This window comes from Antechinus flavipes, chromosome 4 (assembly GCF_016432865.1).
Source record: "Antechinus flavipes isolate AdamAnt ecotype Samford, QLD, Australia chromosome 4, AdamAnt_v2, whole genome shotgun sequence".
Lineage (NCBI taxonomy): Eukaryota > Metazoa > Chordata > Mammalia > Dasyuromorphia > Dasyuridae > Antechinus > Antechinus flavipes.
In genome coordinates, this window is record NC_067401.1 from 289786903 (window position 1) to 289801752 (window position 14850).

The 14850-nt window shown below is 34.6% G+C and overlaps 1 protein-coding gene across 5 annotated transcripts in view; it reads right to left on the minus strand.

Moving 5' to 3' along the window:
• The window catches only part of FYN (FYN proto-oncogene, Src family tyrosine kinase), a 272216-nt gene that overhangs the window by 151044 nt on the left and 106322 nt on the right, over positions 1–14850 (minus strand). For all 5 annotated transcript variants that reach the window (XM_051997556.1, XM_051997554.1, XM_051997553.1 and 2 more), the window contains exon 3: positions 3371–3440. The gene's annotated coding sequence lies outside the window, so the exon portion shown is untranslated. The remainder of the gene's footprint in view (positions 1–3370; positions 3441–14850) is intronic.

Consider the following 14850-nt stretch of genomic DNA (forward strand, 5'->3'; position numbering starts at 1 on the left):
AATATTAAAAAGAAGTATACCAAAGGTTGAGATTTAACAAATTAATTTTTATGGCTTTATCAAGGACACATTACTGATGTCCTTAGCATAGGGAAACTGGCTTTTTCTTTTCTTTTCATTATTGCAAGTTTTTGAAAATAGAGAATACAATAACAACTAGTACAATTTGGTGCCATTACACTGATTCCGGCTAAGGCACCAGCAGTTTTTCCCTATCATTGCTTTTTTACTATCAGAGCAAATGCCAAGAGTTGTTCCAGTTAAACAAAAGTTCGAAAAGTTATTTAACACTTTAAATATTTCAGCACCATATATATTTGTTGCCAAGCATAGACTTAAAAGTAGGCCTTCTTTTAGTTTAGTTGGTACTGATAACAGTCTGTAGTATTTATGTAGACTTATCCATTTGTAATGTTAAAATGCAATTCTGCATGTGACATAATTACTCAGTATTCATGTTTACAGATAAAGCTTTAATTCACAAGTTATATAACCTTTCAGGAACTCCATGGTAAACTCACAAAATAAGGGGAATGAAAGGGGAAAACAATATCTTAATATAATTATGGAAATAATTTTGCAGAACTCCTGAAAGAATCTTGGGGACCCTTGGGGTCTACAGACTACACTTTGAGGATCACTACTCTAGACAAATCTATACAAGCCTTCAGATTTATAGTTTTCTAAATAGAAAAATGGAATAGGATTGCCTTATAGAGTAGTGAGAGTATTCAACCAGATGGAGAATAACCATCTCTTAGAGATGATGCTGAGAGGATTTCTCCACCACGTGGAGGTGGAAATTGATGATTTCTGACGTCTCTTCCTTTTCTAAGATGACATGAAATTACTTCACAGAAGGCTCCACAGAAAACATATCAGAAGGCACCTCTCCCTGATTCTTTGTTGAAGTGGGTGACTATGGATGCAGAACACTGAATATTATGCAATACTTTTTTGATATGTTGATTCATTTTGCCAGGTTTTTCTTATCCTTTTAAAATTTTTATTATAAGGAATGGCTCTGAGAAGAAGGGAAGGATATATTGGGAAAGGAAGGTTACATAAAAACAAAGGTTATCAATTAAAAAGTTTATATTTAAAAAGAAAAGTTTTGAAATAAAGCTGTTTTTTACTCCAAGCACACAGTCTGAACCATTAACACATTCAATTCTCTACATACAAATTACAGTTCTTCCCTGGTACTAAAGGGCTTTCAAACTCTTCTGTGATACATTTCTAAGAAATTTCAGCAAATTATCTAACTTTCAGAGTTCAAAGAACTCTACCTATGTGAAAAAAGATTAGAAATGAAAGTATCACCTCCACAAAAATGTCTTGGTCATGTGAACCTAATCCACTCATTTCCTGAATATTTCTCTCTTCTTGCTTTCTCACACCTTCTTCCCACACAGGAAGTCTCTATAAGGTAGTATGAAGCTGACAGTTCAATTTACTTCCTCCCTTTAAAACATATTTATCTTATTTGTTTCTAAATGAAATTTTGTCAATTTCCAAATTTAAATAAAACCCAAACCAAAATGATTTCATTCAGTGCAGAGTAAATGGGGGGAAAAAAAAGCAGTGAGTTACATATACTTACTCTAAGATAAGTATAAGAACTTACCTACAAGTTCCAGACCTACAAAAACCAGACCAGCTGATTGGCAAATAAGAGAAGTCATTTGAGATTCACTGACTATGAGCAGAACCAGGAGATCATTATACACTTCAACAACGATATTATATGAGGATGTATTCTGATGGAAGTGAATTTCTTTGACAAAGAGACCTAACTGAGTTTCAATTGATAAATGATGGACAGAAGCAGCTATACCCAAAGAAAGAACACTGGGAAATGAATATGAACTATTTGCATTTTTGTTTTTCTTCCCAGGTTATTTTTACCTTCTGAATCCAATTCTCCCTGTGCAGCAAGAGAACTGTTAGGTTCTGCAAACATATATTGTATCTAGCTTATACTGTAACATATCTAACATATATAGGACTACTTGCCATCTAGGGGAGGGGATGGAGGGAAGGAGGGGAAAAATCGGAACAGAAGCAAGTGCAAGGGATAATGTAAAAAAAAATTACCCTGGCATGGATTCTGTCAACATAAAGTTATTATAAAATAAAATATTAAAAAAATAAAATTAAATAAAAAAAAGAGAGATTCACTGACTAGTTGTAGAATATGGCAAGGGATGAATATTATCATCATCTTTGGACAAAACAATATGGATCAATGGACAGAGCACTGGACTTGGGGAACAGGTGAGTTCAAATCTGTACCTTAATTTCTTAATAGGAAAAATAAGGTAGGTGGATTATAAAGTCCCTTCTAACTCTAAATATAGGAATCCATTATCTTGATTGCTCTGATGATAAATGATAAATGATAAATCACCAATCCTTTCTAAACTATCTTTCTACAAAACTGATGCTCATATGGGGACTTGGCTTATAAAGTTTGTCTAACCTGCTGGATTGAACTTCAACCTCTTAGTACCAGCTTCTACAATACCATACCATAAATTTAGAGAGTCTCAAAGGTTACAGATGAAGAAACATCAATTTTTTTTCCACTAGTTTTTGAGGTAGGCCTTAACTAGTCTTAGAATGATAAATTTAGAATTATAAGGGACCTTTCAGACGGCTATTGAGCCCTATCTCCTTATTTTTACAGATGAAAAACTCTTTCTACTAATGTATTATGTCATAACCTCTTTGGGGACAGGGATTATCTCACTTTTGTATTTTTATTCCCTATTTGTCACAGAGCAGGCCCTCAATAAATGTCTATTCGTTGATTTTTGTCAAAAGTAAGGCAGTTTGTCCTAATGGCCTTTAAATACTGATATGTTAAATCAATATAACCAGTCATTCTGGTTCCCTCTAATTCTCCATGCCCCAAATGCAATTAGCATTCTTCTGCTGCTTAAGCAGACACACAGAATCTCAAGATTTTTCTGCTCTGTATTCTACCCCTTTATCTTTTTGTGTCTCTGTCTCTCTCTCATTCTTATTCTCTCAGCAAAGAGGCTTATTACTTTGATCTTACAGTGATAGCAGAGAAAACACAAGAAACCAAGTAAATTAAGCTGTCAACAATATCCTTTGCCTTTGGCCCAGAAGGCAATGCTTATTATACCTGGGAAATACCATATTCCTTAGAAACAGCAACGGCAACAAAAATTGCAGTCAGTAACAGGAAACACAGAAGCAGAGCTACATTTCATCATCATAAAATTTTGCCTTCTCTCAGCTTAACACAGATTTTAAAGAGGCAAAGAACAAGGAAGCAACCATCTTTTATGGACCACCATCATCTAACAAAAGCTATTAGGAATAAATGCACAACACTTACCAGAATTTCTCCCAGCTATCACAAATTTTATATACACCACATTTCTTCTACCACAGCTGTAGGACTGGTCCTGAAAAACAATACCACATAGAGAGTGAGAAAAGCATCACTAAGCTGCAATAATCTGACTCATATTGCTTTACCAGAAGAATCCATAAAAATCTCATTTCCTACCAATCTTATCAAACCTATACAACTTCCGTGAGGAAAATCTTTCGCTGATATTTCAGACCTATATCCTAATTGATTAATGATCATTAGACAGACAACATTGAGGAGAAAATGAAAATTTACAGACCTGAAAAATTTGTATGCTAAAGGAATAAGTCTGGAAATTAAATTGACAATTGTTTAACTACATTTTTTTTTTTTACATGCCTATAGTAGTTAACCATATACACCAAAAATAATAAGATCTTGGCTCAGTTATTCTTATTAATCTCAGACATGTCTGTATTGTTTGCAGAATACAAAGTGATAATCTCAGCATTTTATTTGGAATATCAGTAAGGGGCCATGTTTTTTATTTCTATGACATTTCCAACAATGTCATCTATAGAAAAATTGGTGTATGATAAATACTTGGTTCTGTTCTATATTCATTTGGTAAATGCATATTCTGTGCATGGTACTAAAGATATAAAGACAAAAACAACCCTCAGTAAGCTTATATTGCTCTGTGTTGAATACATGTAAGCAAATAGAAAAATATAAAATATATTTAAATCTATAGAAACTATTTCAAGGAGTAAAGGAAAAAAAAAACTAACAACTGGAACATAAGGAAAAGTTTCCTATAAAAGGAGGAGACTGAAGTTAGACTGGAAGGGAAGCAGAGATTTTAAGCAGGAGAGAAAGGACTCAATAATCACAGAATTTCCAAGTTGGAAGATATTTCAAATAGATACATGGGGGGTATTCAAACATATCCTTGAATACCTCTAATATCCAAACCTAACACAGCATTACAGGCCTGACTTTTTAACTGCCAGAAAGCTCTAAATCATGGCTAAATAATACCTAATCTCAGCTTTCTATGTGTCTCATAATTTGTATTCTTAGTCATAAAGGAAGTTGGGAGGAAAGTGGATGGATCAGTGAGAAAACCATCACCAACACTACTAGAGAAACAACTCAATGTGATCAAACTTTCCACTTATCACTACTGTGAAAATACACACAGTTTCCACCATGTAGAGTTCTTATGTTATCATAGACTCAATCCAATTAATAAAACTTTACAGAACACCTATTATGTGCCAAGTATACTGATTTCAGACAAAGTGATTTTCCTTAAGTAGGTCTGACCTTGTTACTTCCCTATTAAATAACACCAATGGTTCCCCATTGCCTCCAAGATAAAGTGTGAACTCCCTATTAATTCCACTGTCCTCAATCTTTTAGGAAAAGAGAGCATAGGACATGTTTTCTGGGCAGAGAACAATCTAATTTTGCCAGAATATACAAGTCACTTCAGGATTTTTATTCCTTGGTCCTGGCACATAAAAAAGAATAGGAAAATGGACATTATTTACTGGTCCAAAGCCTCAGATTGAGGGCTTCTCTGAGTCTTTGCCCAGAATAAACAACAAACCAACAGAATGATTCCCTTTCCAAGTGGAGTGACACACTGATGATTTCTGTGTGCACAGGGAGTCAAATTATGAAAACATAATTTGAAAGTGACCTGTGTCCATTCGCATCAGCAGAAATTCATCCCTGGCAGCCTACTAGGCTTGACATCCCGTCAAGTGATACTTATCATAAACAGAGAAATAGCCCTGCCCACATCCAGTAGTTTTAGACGATAATTAAGATTAAGGATAATGCAGCATGAAAAACAAAGATGGGCCCTAAAACACAGTGGTTAAGACTGAGGAAGTTGTATATCAATTTCACAATTTAAATTTAATTATTTTCAATTCCATACATATTTATTAAATACTTACTGAAAACTTATTTGGGGGTTGTGATTTGTTATTGTTGTTATTGAATAATAACAACAACAACAACAATAGCAGTTATATAGTGATTTAAGGTTTCATTTGATCCTTAAGAACCCTGGAAGGTGGTTACTATTATTAATATGCTTTTATAAATACATAAACTGAAACAGACTGACAGCAGTTAATTAACTTGCTCAGAGTCACAGAGCTTGTATCTTGAGCCAGAAAGACCTCTGTGTGTGTATGTGTGTTTATTTTATTTTTTATTTTTTAACTTTTTATGTATATTTTTAATTTAATTTTATATTTTCCCCTTACACATAAAAACGATTTTTAACATTTGTTTACAAAATATATTTTCAAGTGGACTCTTCTTTTTATTTAAATCTTCAACAAATATCCAGAATAGAAATGGCTAATGGAGACTCAGGAGTTTCACAAAATGCTTTTAGGTGACAAAGAACTGAATTTAGTGCTTTAATCTTGACTCAGAAGCATTCATCTCACACACTGTGACCTACGACACTGATAATAATTGCTCACTTTTTTACATTCCAGAAAACTTTCATCCAGCCTATATGACCAACCCAGAGGGAAGTGCTAAAAAAGCACTGCAAGTTATTTTAACCATAGAGGTCACCAGTTGCCTACACCAGAAGTCACACAGATGTCATTTCCTGAAAAGACAATGGCAGGTTAATTGCTGAAATCCAGAATCCAATAGGAATGGCAAATGGTGACATGCAAATAAGGAGACTAATATATATCTATATCTAGATTAATTTCAGTTATTTAAAGGCAAAGGAACAAAATAAGTCACCTGTTCTATAACCAAATGACATTAACAGTTCCTAAAGCTATGAGTCCAATCAAATCTTCTAATTTCTTCAGGGAAAGATCTGGTTAGAATAAATTTGCAGGGGCCACTGAAGTCACTTATGCGGGATAACAGGGTATTGAAAAAACAACAAAAACAACAATAACAAATAAATCTATTAGAAGACCTGATTTGGGATCAGATTTGACTACGTCCTGTGTGATCTTGGGCAAGCTAGATAACCTTAATAGGCTTTATTTCTCCCCATCTATATAAAATGATCGGTAGTGGTGATTACTGAGTTTACTTTCATGTCTACATCCTGCAGTGCTCTTCCAGATTTGGTTATAAGAGGAGGGCAGGAGAAGGATTTTCTTTCCTTTTGCAGTGCATTATTGCTATAATTTATACAGCAGGAAAGGATAGGATAGGAATTTCATTTGAAAAAAAGAAATCAGTTAAACTATAGTCCTATATTTTAATAGCCTCAGTAAGTCTAAAGTCAACTTTGTTCGAAAAATGAAGAAGTTGTATCTGGCAAGATATTAATACATTTATGAAACAAGGCCTAGTCACAGTGGGAAGGAAGAAGACCCTGAAAATTCAGGGTTTTCTAGGACAATAGCCTCTTTCTCTCTTTCTATTTAATGAAAGCCCTACTAGTTGCAACCAGCTACCAGATTCTTTTGTGAAATTCACTTCCACGGTTGCCCCTGAAGGTGTTCTAATCTCTTTGACTTTCTTCCAAAGAGTCTGGCAGACTCAAAACAAAGTTGTTTTTGTGGAGGAAAGATGGAAAAGAAGGGAGAAATGAAGTGATGGGAAAGGAGTCGTAAGGAGAGGAAAATGGACAGAAAGCATATGTGCAAGGGACTAATGTCAGAGAAGAAGTCAGTCTAAGAAAAAGAAATTATTGATCACAGGAGAGAAGATAGGGATGGCAGATGGCAAAAAAAGAAAAGCTATTTTTTCTCCTTTGAGCCTATTATTGGCAAAACTGGACGGGCTGGGGGAAGGTAACCCTCTGTAGAACAGGAAGCAATGATAAGCAAAAAATATTTGAAAGGTAAGGAGGAGAGATAATCACTTTATCTTCAGCTCCTAAAACTGGCAGCCAATGTGGCCAAGAGTCACATTTCCCAGTACGATTTAGTGCTGGTTGAGTGATAATATAGCACAACTGCAGCTGACTATAGCTCTTCATAAGGGAACCCTTTGTAACCTCCATGACCACCTCTGTTAAAGCTCATAGGGCATTTGTATATGGGATTACATGTCATAAACAACAGCCCAAGCACAAGAAATATATAGAAAACTTTGAATTTATAAAAGACAAATAAATAGACATAAATTTACAAAAGATATAAATTATACTCTTCACACATTAGGATTCCTTAATGATCTAAAAACCATTACCTCTAATGTATTCAGAATTACTCTGTTAACAAAAGTTCTATTTTTTGTTGCTAGAGGGTGCAGTGAAGAGAACAACAGCCCTGAATCAGGAGGACCCAAGTTCAAATCTGGTCTCAGACACTTAATACTTCCTAACTGTGTAACCCTGGGCAAGTCACTTGACCCCAATTGCCAGAGAGAGAGAGAGAGAGAGAGAGAGAGAGAGAGAGAAAAGTTCTACTATCACACAAGTACTAAGAATTTGCTTAGTCTTAGCACTGAACTATTTGCAATGAAAAATAGAAGAAATATAACATAAGATTTTAGAATTTTAAGGGAGTTGAGCTCTCAATTTACAGGAGGAAACCAAGATAAAGAAAGTGGCTCCCCTTGCTCAAAGTCACATAACTAGAATATGGCAAGGTGGAATTAGAACTTCGGATCCAAGCTCTAGCAATTTTTCCATTTTACTCTATTGTCTCTTCAATGCAGTTCCAGTACTTGAGTTCACCATCTAAATGGGTAAATGATGCTAACGTACACTAAAAAAGAATGAACAAAATAAAACATATAATTAAATGCTAAATTACATGGTGTAAATGAGTGATCCTAGAGAATTTCAGAAGAGAGAGATAAGTTAGGGCAGGGGAGTCAGAATTTAGATAAATCTAAGGCAGAGAGAGGAGAGTATTCTGGGCAAAAGGAATGAGTGAAGGAAGTAGTAATAAACATAATGTTTTTGTGAGACAGTATAGCAACTAATATAGCAAACAACTGAGAGTATGAATTAGGATAAGAGGGTTTCTTGGGAAATAAAAGTTAGTTAAGTATTATTCTTCCCTGGACTGAAAAGCAGGCAGGGGCATTCAGGCTTGAAGCAGTAGAAAATTGGGGAATGTTAAGTCTGATGACAGCAGTGTTTTTAAAGGAAGACACATCTGGTAGTAATAGGCAAAAAAGATTTGTGAAAAAAGACAAATCAGCAAGAACTGTTAGGAATCTGTTCTATTATCATTGTGATTGAGGTCCAGTCTGGGTTGATGACAGAAGAATATGAGATTTTTTTCATTTTAACATTTCTTTTAAAAATTGAGTTCTAAATTCTCCCTCCTCCAATCCTTCCCCCATCCTTTAAGAAGGCAAGTAATATGATATCCATTATACATGTGAAGTCATGTAAAACATATTTCTGTATTAGTCATGTTTTAAAAAAAAAAAAGAAGGAAGAAAAAGTGAAAAACAGTATACTTCAGTTAGCAGTGACAGTTCTCTCTCTAGAGGTGGAGAACATTTTTTTTCATCATGAGCCCTTTGGAATTGTCTAAAAAATGTTAAATAAAGTAGCCAACTAAGTGTTTTGCAGTTGATCATTGTTATTAAATTGCTGTAACTGTGTATAATGTTTTTCTGGTTCTGCTGACTTCATTTTGTATCAGTTCATATAAGTCTTTTTGTTCATATAAGGTTTTTCTGAAACCATTCTCTATTACAGCTCAATAGTATTTTGTTACAATTATATATCACAATTTGTTCAGCCATTTTCCAATTGATTGGGGACATAATTCCCAATTGACAGACATCCCTTCAAGTTCAAATTCTTTGCTACTATAAAATAAAAATAATTTTGTACATATATGTCCTTTTCTTTTTTCTCTGATCTTTTTGGGACACAGACCTAGGATTGGGATCACCGGATCAAAGGATATACACAGTTTTATAAACCTTTGTATATAGTTCTATATCATTCTGGAGAAAAATTAAGATCAATTCATTTACTCTATCAACTATGCTTTAGTGTCTCTGTTTTTCCACATCCCCACCAGCATTTGTTATTTTCCTTTTTAGTAATAGATCAGTTTAATAGATGTGAAATGGTACCTCAAAGTAGTTTTAATTTGCATTGATGAGAGCCTGGAAGAAAGGGAAAGGAAGAGGGAAGGAGAGGGGATAAGAAGGAGGAAGGAAAGGGAGAGACAGAGAGAGACAAAAAGACAAAGAGAAGGAAGGAGGGAGACACAAAAGAAAGAAGGGATAGGGACGAGAGATTTGAGTTACACCTCATATGTAAAATCAAGGTACATTTAACAAAGGAATATTTAAACTGCAAGTTTTTGAATTCATTTAAAAATATCTTGATACATAATTCTATGTACTTTATTTTATGTATTAAAAAAAAATCATTCATCAAACTGCCAGAGGGATCCATGACACAGAAAAAGGCAAGAACTCTTGGTTTAACATGAAATGTATCAAGCATAATACAGTCATCATCTCAGAGGAGTAGCAATGAGAAGTCCTATATTCATAGAAAAAAAAACTTTACTTTCATTTTTGTTCAGTTGTATCTGACTCTTATGACCCCATTTGGGATTTTCTTGGCAAAGATACTGGAATGCTTTGCCATTTTCTTCTCCAGGTCATTTTACAGATGAGAAAACTGAGGCAAATAGGATTAAGTGACTTGCCCAAGATCACACAGCTACAAAATGTCTATGGCCAGATTTAAATTCATGAAGATGAGTCTTCCTGATCCAAGGCCTGGCCACTGTACCCACTGTGCCCCCTATCTACCCTAATTTCATACAAAGGGGGCAAAACTCAACTATTCATAGCTGGATCTTAATTAGAGCCAACTGGATAACAAACTGTAATTACTATATATAACCTATATGAAAAATAAGATGTAAACAGATATTTGCTTAATGCCAATGTCTTTTTCTATTGTTTAAAACCATATAAAGTATATAATATAAATATAAATCTTATATTAAAATTTTATATAAAAATATAATACATCATCAAGTCTACAAAATGTATTTCAAAATATTAACTCAGTTGAGACCAACAACCATTATTTAAGAACTATTTAAGCCCAAATGACTGAGAAGGAAATTAGTCCCAGTCAAGGGACTGATTTGTCCAATGTCACACAGCTCATCAGATAGAATTACAACAAACACCTTTATGATTTCAAGTGCAGCCCACCCTTCAATTCCTCATTTATGTCCCCACTTCATAAAGAAATACCTTAAATTTCACAAACCATATTTTCGGACTTTGGATTTCTCAGTATGTTTTATTCTGGTATATCCTTCATGTGGCTCAGTGGATGGAAGATGAACTTTGGATTCAGGTTTTTGATACATAATAGGTGGTCACTTAATTGCTCGGGGTCTTTGATGACTCTCCAAGACCATAAATTACAGATGAGTTGCTAGATTATCTAACTTGAAAGAGCTTTCAGGGAATTCAATTCCCCAAATTGATACAATCATCAGCTCAGACAAAAAATTGAAAACAGTAATTCTGGGAAAATTTTTTCAGGGCTAACTAACACAGTGACCATATCTAAGAGTATATGGACCAATCTGCAGCTGTATATCCCCACCTATCTAATGAAATGATGGAGATGCATTTCCTAATCTCGTCTCCTAAGACTGAAACTGGTCATAATTACATATTGCTTAGCTTCAGTTTAATGTTCTTTTCATTTATGTTTATAATTATTTATATATACATATACATAATGATATATTAACATATACATTTTTTTATTATGTATATTGTTTTCCAGGTTTTGCCTGCTAATCTTCCTATATTTCTCTGAATTCTTTATGTCTATCATGAAACAATAAATTCACATGCCACATTTTGCTCAAACAAGTCTGCTCAACTTGTGCTCAACGAGTTTGCATTCAAATTTTTGTTACTCATTTGTTTCAAATGTCTGACTCTTTGTGACTCCATTTGGCAAAGACACTGGGATGGTTTGCCATTATCCCTCTCCTGATCATTTTATAGATGAGGAAACTAAGGTAAATAGGATTAAATTACTTGCCCAGGATCCCAAGGTACTAAGTGTCTGGGGTTGGATTTGAATTCAGGTTTTCCAGACCTTAGCTTGGTCTGGCATTCTCTCCAGTACGCCACCTAGTGCCTCTATAGGAGAAGATAATATAAAGAAGAGCTGGAAAGAAGGAAATAATTAGCATGGAGATGGACAGGAAATAAAAAGGGGGAAGGGGAACAACAGTACATACAAGATTGTGGGGGGAGAAGGTGGAGATAAGGATGACATATGGAGTGTAGGCAATATGGCAAGCCAGGAAATATATATTCCTCTATTTTTGGTTAATTGATTTGCCATATCTTTCCATATTTCTTTAGGTCAACATATCTCTTGTTTTAAATAGTATAATCATTATTTAAGTAGACATTTTATAATTTGCTAAGCTTACACATTCCCCCCAAAAAACCCCAATGACTATTTCCATTAATAAAGCTTTTTTCCCCCCCTGTCATCTGCCAGAAGTAGTTTTGCTACTTATGTGCAAACTTAATAGATATGAGTTGATATTTCAAAGGTCATTCTAATAGTTTGCTTTTATTTGAATTGTTTATCAGAGGCTGAACAATTTTTATAATTTTTGCTTCTTTCATAAACAGTTTAAATCCTTGGACTCATCAAACCCACTGGTGATTAAATACTGATCTTATCAACTGCTACAACATTATTTACTATATTTTTTCTCTTAGTGGCTATTTTTATTTAAGCTTTTTTATGCTACCTTTTGCTGTACAGATTCAAATATTTTATAGAATCTAATTCTTTTCCTTTATCCCCAATAACTGCCTTTCTTTCTTCAATATCTAAAACTGTCTACCTTCCATAATTGAGATAAATATACTATTTTTGTTTTTCTTTTTTGTGGGACTTCTCTCTCTTTTACCCACTGCAGTATCTGGTGAGTTCTAGACTTTTGAAGGTGGTCTCTGCTACCACAAGAACACTTTTAGCCAAAGGTTTTGCCTTTAATTTCAGCTACACCTTTTGGTCTAAACGGCACAGGTATATTCACAGGTGATAAAGTCAGAACACACCTTTAGTCAAGCTTTTACCACCTGGATGTGTATGTCTCCCCCTAGTGGGGGAGATCTTTACCAATTACTTCAATACAGAAATCTTAAAGATCACTGATCACAATTTCTTGAGATGGGCAGGGATCTGCCTGTAGTTTCAGAGCTAGGAAATAAGAAAGGAATCCTCACATCTTCCATTTCTACCATTCTCCTTAATATAAGGAAGGACTTGCTAATAATGAGAACTTAGTAAGTTCCCTATCACCAAAAACGTTCAAGCAAAAGCAGGAATGCAAATAAAAAGGAATGGTGTGGGTTGCCTCTAAGTTGGTTTCAAACTAGTATGAAAAATTACCTTTAAAATCACACTTGTGTTCACTTCTCATACAGCAATGCAGCACAATGGATAGAGTGCAAAGTGAATTCAGTGAGGAATCCTGCTCTGGGAACTTACTATGAGCAAATCATTTAATCTCTTTTTTTGCTTCCTGGTCTGCAAAATGAGGAAAATGATAGAATTGTTGTAAAGATTAAATGAGATAGTAAGAATAATCTCAATAAGTACTTATAAAAAATTTAAAGCATAGAGAAAATAGAGGTAGTATAGAGAGAGAGAGGAAGTGCTTCATTGTTTCTTAGTTATTTTTTGGGAAGGAGAGGATAAAAATACCAGTTGTGATCAGTTACTTTCTTTTGAAATCTTTGCTTTGAGATGGCTTGAAAAATCAATTCCTGATTGTTTTTAAAATTTTATAGTTGCCCTTGGAATATTTTTCCTGTATATTTGATCTTAAATACCCAAAGTACTTCCTCACCAAGCACACCTTTTGGTCTAAATGGCACAGGTATATTCACAGGTGGTAAAGTCAGAATACACCTTTTGTCAAACTTTAGGTATGGTGGTAGAATCCAATTGTGGTGATTTCTCTGCTGTTTTCGATTAGAATACACTAATAAAATAAAGGCAGCATGTAATAGAATATAGAAATCTGGCCATGGTCATCAAGAGGATCTGAATTCAAGTCTTATGTCTGACACATTGGTTTGTGATTCAGGACAATTACTAAAACTCTCTGGATCCTTTAAGACCCAGAAAAAGTGCTGATCTGTAACAGTGGTGGGGGAATTCCTGGGGCAGAGGGAAGTATGTGGAGTGAAGAATGCTAGTAGTAGAGCTGATCTATCAGTGCGGATTTGTTGTCTTCTGGTTTAAAGTAGGAATGTGGTTGGTTTAGTTGTGTTTCATTAAGGTTGTTTTCCCAATTAATCTTTGCTGTTTTGTGAGTAGATATTGCTCATATGCTGTTGTCACCCCACTCCATAAAACTCTCCCAAATGAGCTTGCACTCTAAACAGATGCTATCCTTTGGTGGCTATGTCTTTCCCTTTGGCAAGGAGATCAAGTGTTTGGACAAGGTAGTTTCTGGGCTTTTTGTTGTGGTTAGTGTCTTGTCACTGGTCAAACTTCTGTTTAAAATGGTGATCATCTGAGACAATGCTCTTCCTTTTTGCCCATTCCCCTTTTTGCAAAGTTGACACTTTGCCTAGTAGACCAGATTATAGCTTCTATAAAGACCCTTAAGCTGAATATTAGAATTTGAACTTTATCTTCTAAGTTAATATTTATGTATGTATGTATATGTTTATTTGTTTGTTTTTATTTCTGTTGTATCCAGTCACTGAGTTTTCTGTTAATAGGCTTTACCAACATTCTGGTGAGTGATCCTCTGTATTTTCTATAAATACTCTGTAAACACAGTCTCTTCGAGAAACTGATTCTTGGATAGCACATCAAGTCTGTCATCCAGGCTCTACCTGAGCCTTTCCAGACTGGTAGAATCCATCTTCAAAACCCCAAAGCTATCTCTATCCCAGAACAAGGTATCAGAATAGGACCTTTATAAAGAATCAACTATGAAAATGTCTGTATTTCTATGATTATTATGATGTAGCAAGTTCAAAAGCTCATGGGATTCTGAGCTTGAAATTATATCTCGAAAGAGAATTATATATAGTAAAAATGATAGAAAATAGTTCATAAAATGACATAAAAGTCATAAAATGACAACATGAGCAGTTTAAATTTCTTTTAGAAAGTGAATTTTGGTACATTCAGGATTTTATGGGAATGGAGGTTTCATTATGTACTGAAAATTGCTGGCCTTGATCTGTGACCCTAGACTTACCAATTCACCTTTGCCTGCTTCCTTTGCCTCATTTGTAAAACAAGAAAAATCCCGACCTACTTCACAGAGCTGTAGTGAGGAATAAATGAAAATCATTTTGCTTTTTGTATCTGTTTCTCTACAATGCCAGATGGATGCTACATATTAATAATAGCCAGGATTTGCCTCCTTCCCTTGGGAACTGCGTGCTTATTCCGAAAGAACAGCTGAAAAGGCGGTTCAGTCACGAAGGGGAATATTCTATATTCTGCCCACTCAGAATATCTAGGCTAACAC